The sequence below is a fragment of the Octodon degus genome, unplaced genomic scaffold (genome assembly GCF_000260255.1).
Source record: "Octodon degus isolate 3935 unplaced genomic scaffold, OctDeg1.0 scaffold00131, whole genome shotgun sequence".
Lineage (NCBI taxonomy): Eukaryota > Metazoa > Chordata > Mammalia > Rodentia > Octodontidae > Octodon > Octodon degus.
Window position 1 is genome coordinate 887,831 of NW_004524707.1, and position 6,245 is coordinate 894,075.

Consider the following 6,245-nt stretch of genomic DNA (forward strand, 5'->3'; position numbering starts at 1 on the left):
AAATAAAATTTAAAAAAAAATACATATTTTTGGAGGGTGGAGCTGTAACTCAGTGATACAGCACTTGCCTAACGTGCTTGAGGACTGGAGTTCCAGCCCCAGCACTATGTACGTACATACACATGTTCATGATTTTTTTTTTTTTTTTTTAATGTTTTGGCACCAGGAATAGAACTCACAAGCTCACACTTGCCAGGCAGGGGCTGACTTGCTGAACTATATCCCTGGCCCCACATGCATGTTTTGAAAGGAATATCCAGTATCTCAAAAGCAGTAGCAATCTTGATCTCCCCCACACACACACACACACACAATAATTTTTTCCCTGCAATGACTTCTTCCTTAGAAATGAAGGAGAAAAGAGCCGGCCAAATAGCTCAGCAGAATAAAGTGCCTGCAAGCAGGCACAGGGGCCAGGAGTTCAATCCCCAGGCCTGCCGGCAAATGGGCGTGGTGGTGCACCTGTAATCCTCTTTTGGGAAGCTGTAAACAGATCACTAGGAGTCCCACCTAGTAGTGAGTGAGACGCGGAACACCCTGTAGACCCTTCCCTAAAATACAAAAAAAAATAAATAAATAAAAATAATAATAATAATAATAATAATAATAATAATAAAGTAGACAGTTTTAAGAAACACCTTTTGGGCCCTTTTGCCTCCTTGTACCTCTGGAAGCAACATGGGTCACCAGCAACTCTACTGGAGCCACCCGAGGAAATTCGGCCAGGGCTCCCGCTCTTGCCGCGTTTGCTCGAACCCACAGGGTCTGACCCGGAAATACGGGCTAAACATGTGCCGCCAGTGTTTCTGTCAGTACGCAAAGGACATCGGCTTCATCAAGTTGGACTAAGTGATCTTCCTTCGATGGATTATCCAGGCCATACAGATGCTCAATGAAAGAGACCATGCAAACTCTTTGTGCATAAAATAAAAATTTTAAAAGATAAAAAAAAAAAAGAAACACCTTTTGGAAACCTTTGTTTATAGAAAAATGTAAAGTTTTCCCCAGAACAGTTAAGGATTGTGGAGATCTGCAAACTTCCCTGCTGCAGCCTAACTAGCAGCAGACATCTGATTCTGCCTCAGGGGCAAGAATTGTGTCATATTCCTTTTACACTGAGCCTACACTATTGTCAATTACAGTGTATTTTTGGAAAACAGCCTGCTTTGGGAATTCTTAAATTAGTCATAGCAAGTCTGTCTGCTTTTAAATTGACTCCTAGTTTTTCCCGTAACGAAATACATGTTGACAGCAGAGAAACCAGAAGAGTGGATTTCAAATTAGAGAACTAGGGTGGGGTAGTTGATTAAGGTACCTGTTTTTTTTCCCCCACTCAGGAGTCTATAAATACGGAATCTCTCCATGGCTCCTCACATAACAGATTGTTCTGTTTTTGTAAACCCGCTGCTGCTGATGTTGGTCAACCAGAAAGACTGCTTTTTGTTATCTTGTTTGGTCATTTCCCATCAGAGAGATGGATGCTCAGTATTAGCCTTCCCTACTCAGGTCTATCCCAGATAAAATTTGTAAACTTTATTAAGATGGGGTTGGGAGATATCTCAGTAGAATAAGTGCTTGCCTGGCAAGCGCAAGGTCCTGAGTTCAGTCACCAGTACAAAACAAAAAAAAAAAAAAAAAAAAAAAAAAAAATTGAGATATTTAAGATTTTAAGATTTTCTTTCTGATCTTCCCTAGATTGTTTTTAACCGTTATTTTTGCAGTTGTAGTTATCAAAACCCTGCCACTCCTATTCCCCTAATTTGATTACACTGTTTATCTCAACAATACCTAGTTAGTGATAGGTTCTGCCCTAGTATGAACTGCTAAAATCATCATATGGTCATCTAATATTGCTGAAGCCCTTTAAACAAAAGCCCACCTTCCCCAAGACCACCTCCCCCACTTCTCCAACTCAGCCCAGAATAGTTCCTTCCACTCTTCCTGTCACCTCAGGGAAGACCCCTTGTCAGCTCCTCAGGTGTATCTAAACAACCCCTTCAAACCCCACCCCTGGAAAAAGGCCATAAAAGCCTCAGCCTCCCTTTGTTCCAATGGAAAGAATTTCTTACCTTCCCCACATTCACTCCCTGTCCTCAAAGATAATAAAGCCCTTTCCCTTTTTCCTTCTGCCTTTTTCTCTGTTGCGCTGGGTGCCTAAAAAAACAAACACCTATCAGGACTTTTTTTTTTTTTTTTTTTTTTTTTTGTCTTTTCACATAAGGCAGGCTGACCTTCAACTCACAGCAGTCCTCTTGCCTCAGCCTCCTAAGTGTTGGGGTCACAGGTGTGTGCCACCATACCCAGCGACCATTTCTTTTCAAGTAAGCTTCCTTTTCTCTCTTTTCTATGTCATTATTCTCAATTAGTGTCCTTTTTCCTTTTAAAAAAAATCTCAGGAATTTTAACTAAGTAAGCATGGAGCCATCTATTTGCCTGGTAGGTCTTTCAAGGCCATGTGTTTGCAGCGTTTGACCTACAGAGATATCCTTTAAGTCAAACAACAACCCCTGGTAGGGACCAGTGGGGAGCAAATTGCAGCATGACTGAGACAAATGAATAAAGGTTGGGGTCTAATGTAATAGTAGTATAGCCTGCATCTGTGTGTCACGAAATAGAAGAATAAAGCTGAGGACAACAGAGGTAGATGGGGGGCCTGCCACTTAGCTCAGTTCTCTAAGTGACTACTTCAACAAAGCAGTCAGGCTCAGGTTGCTGTGGTTCGAGCCCCACAACTCAAGCCAGCCAAACCTGCCCTGAAGGCATTCGGAGCAAAAAAAACCCCCAAAAAACAGGTAGATGGAAGAAACGCTTATTAAGAAAAGACAACTCCTGCAAGTGGGTTGCGACAGGGACTCTTTATTGAGGAGTTTTATACCAGAAAATGACCAGGGCTCAGACCACTTTGAGTCAAACTAAGGGCAAACTATAGGACTAAAACAAGCTCACTTAAATCAAGTGGGCTATGAGGGCTGGAGACACATGGCAAGTGTACGTCTGCAAGTACCTAAGCTTGGCCTTTATCCTCGGTGGTTTATTAAAGAAGATGAAAGGAGAAAGCATTTTCCAGGTAGGTCTTAGTTACTTTTCTCTCATTGCTGGGACAGAATATCCGAAGTCCGGGAACAAGCTGGCTCCATGCAGGGCGGCATGGTACTAGGCAATAGTTCAAGGCAGCAAAAGACAGCAAAAGCAGCAAGAGCAAAAAGGGGGGAGATCAAGCCTCTTTCCCGCCTTCTATGGTAGGCAGGCTGGGGCAGTAGGATCACAAATTCTAGCCCAGCCGGGGCAATTTCACAAGCCCCTGTCTCAATAACAAAAGAAGTGCTGGAAATGCAGCTCTGTACAAAGGCCCTGAGCTCTTGGTAAGTAACCCTGATAGATATATTCCTGTGGACTGAAAGTATGGGTAGAGGAAACGTTATCCTTGAAAAGAAAATGCTGCCAAGCTGTGTTAAATCTGGCAACATTTGCAACTTCACTCCCAGTCAAGGCACTAAGAGTTGCCAAATACAGCCAATAAAATGGTGGCTAGAAACATCTCTTGCCAAAACACTTAAAAGGAGTTTCATCTTCAATAATAAAACTTGGAGAATATTCAGGGTCCAGAGAAATCTCATAAAAAGGCCCTTGACTGAGGTATGTGTGGTCTCCAGACTATGAGGTAAGTTCATGGCAACATCTCTCCACCCCACCTGTGACCTCACACGCATCACCTTCCCAGAGAGGACCTGACAGCACACGCATTGCTACAGTTACAGCCTGGGGCGCAGCGACTACCCAACACGCTTAATCACCCGTCACACACCCAGCTCAGAAAATCACATGGTATACTTTTCTCTTTCTTTTCTTTTTTTTTTCCCCCTCCCATCCCCAGATTTCTCTTTCTTTAAAGGAGACATTTATTTGAAGATGGGGAAAGATGAAAAAAGAGGTGACAGAAAGCTACTCTGGATAGGTAGAGAATTTGGAAGTGAATTGCTCCTACATTTTATAGTTTGAATCTTTGGTCTCTATGCCCAATCTTCCTTTTTCCCTCTCTCCCTCCCTTCCTTTCGTCCTCCCTTCTTTCCTTCCTTTATTCCCTCTTTCTTTTCACACTGGGGATTAAACCCAGGACCTTTTCACTGAGCTACATCTCAGCCCTTTTTAATTTTGAAACAGGATCTCCTGCAGCTGCTAAATTGCTAAGCTGAGCTGAAATTTGTAAATTTCCTGCCTCAGCCTCCCAGAGTACAGGGTGGTACAGGTGTCCAGTACCATACCCAGTCACACTCAATTTACTGCTTTCTTTTTCCAATAATATTTTAACCCACTTGTCTGGACCTTTAAAAAAAGATGTACTAAAGACAGAGAACTTTTACCACTCTACTGATGGGATGGAGCATGCTGAAGGTGGCACGACCGTGGGCATCACTATTTCTAAAGTCCCTTTGGAAAAGATACTCTCTAATTGGTCAAAGCTCATGAAATCAGTTCTTCTGTCAATGTTGAATATTTTGGTTGGTTGAACTAACTTCTTGTAGGATATATTTTGGTCTGAAGTTTAAGCCCAAAGGATTTTATTTTTACATGTCTTATAATCACTGGCTTGAAAATTTTTCTTTAATTAAAACTTCAGGCTGGGGAGATAGCTCAGTAGAATAAGTGCTTCCCTGGCAAGCACAAGGGCCTGAGTTCAATCCTTGGTTCTGAAAAAAAAAAAAAAAGAAAGAAAGAAAGAAAGAAAGAAAGAATAAATAAATCAGGAGTCACCAAAATATGATACTATCCTGCACTTGATCTTAGACAAAAGGCTGAGCAGTGTGATAGGATATGACACTGTACTGTTACTGTCACTGGATGGGATCTGAGGCAGTTCACCTGAGATGAAATGGAGACCCCAGCTCACCCTATCAAGGGTAGGTTATAGGTTCATTGACTTGTATTGCAAAAAAAAAAAAAAAAAAAAATTGAGACACATCAGTAAAAGGCATAAAGAAGTTTATTAGACACACTCCCAATGGTGGTGGGGGGGGACCCTCGACAAAGAAACACATTATGATCTGAGGCTCAGGGTATTATGTGATTTGTGGGATGTCTTCAAGATGGGTGACCTAGGACTGGGGAGATAGCTCAGTGGCTTAAGCACTTGCCTTGCAAGCGCAAGGTCCTGAGTTCAATCCCCAGTATGGGGGGTGGGGAGATGGGTGACCTGGGATGTGTGCCCCCTGTTGGCCAGGTTACCCATCCAGTGGGCTATGTTAGAACACAAAACTCGATGTGCTGCATATGGAGGTACATGATTGTAATCCCAGTACTCGGGAGGCTTAGGAGGAAGATCACTGTGAGTTTTAGGCTAGCCTGGGCTACATAGTGAGACCTTACCTGCCTCAAAAAACAACAACAAAACAAAACAAAAACCTGGCCCCGCATGCCATGTTGGCCCTGCCCCTGGGACATACCTGAGCCTGCGACCAAGTCCAGGTGTGGTGGCACGTGCCTGTAATCCCAGCACTGGGGAGGCTGAAAACAGGAGGCTCCCTGTGAGTCTGAGCTGCATAGTGAGACCCTGTACCAAATACATAAAATGAAAAAAAATCAAAGCAGGTCCAGTAAGTCCCCTACTTACAAATTAGTATTAGAGTTGTGAACTCTCACAGTTCTGAACAGACCTTGAATTACCAACATTCCTAGATACAAACAAATCACAGTGGTCGTTCACCATCTACCATTTTAAGGTAACTAAAAGTAAAAATAGTTTATTTACAGTTGTACTGTACTGTACCACCATGTAAAAGTAACCATAAAAGTAAAACTAAACTCTCTGTGTATGTGTTTAGTTTTTTGATGCTTTATAGTGTATATGTGTGTCAAAGGTGAGCAAGACTCACTCTGTCTTACTTACATTCTCCTGGAATGGGACTTATTCCTAAGGCAGGGACTTGCTGACAGTAACACCTTGAATTGCAAGTAACTTGGTCTATGTGTTTTCTGCAAGATGAGCAAACATTTCCAATGAATTTTAACTTCATAAACCATTGATATCTTGCAATACAAGTAGTACACGATGCCAAACTTCACCTGATCACAACTGAGCCAAGCCATGGGATCTCTCTGTCTCTGTCTCTCTCTCTCTCTCTCTCTCTCTCTCTCTCTCTCTCTCTCTCTCTGTCTCATCTTCCAACAGTAAGATGTTATGGTAAAGATCTCCTCTGCAGAGGAAGGACAGAAAAAGGTGTATCCCTCACTTCAAAAGAAATTAGGGG

At 42.5% G+C, this 6,245-nt stretch overlaps 1 pseudogene; it reads left to right on the forward strand.

Moving 5' to 3' along the window:
* The first annotated feature begins 608 nt into the window (after window positions 1–608).
* On the forward strand, window positions 609–943 carry LOC101590394 (annotated as a pseudogene).
* Window positions 944–6,245: the final 5,302 nt, after the last annotated feature.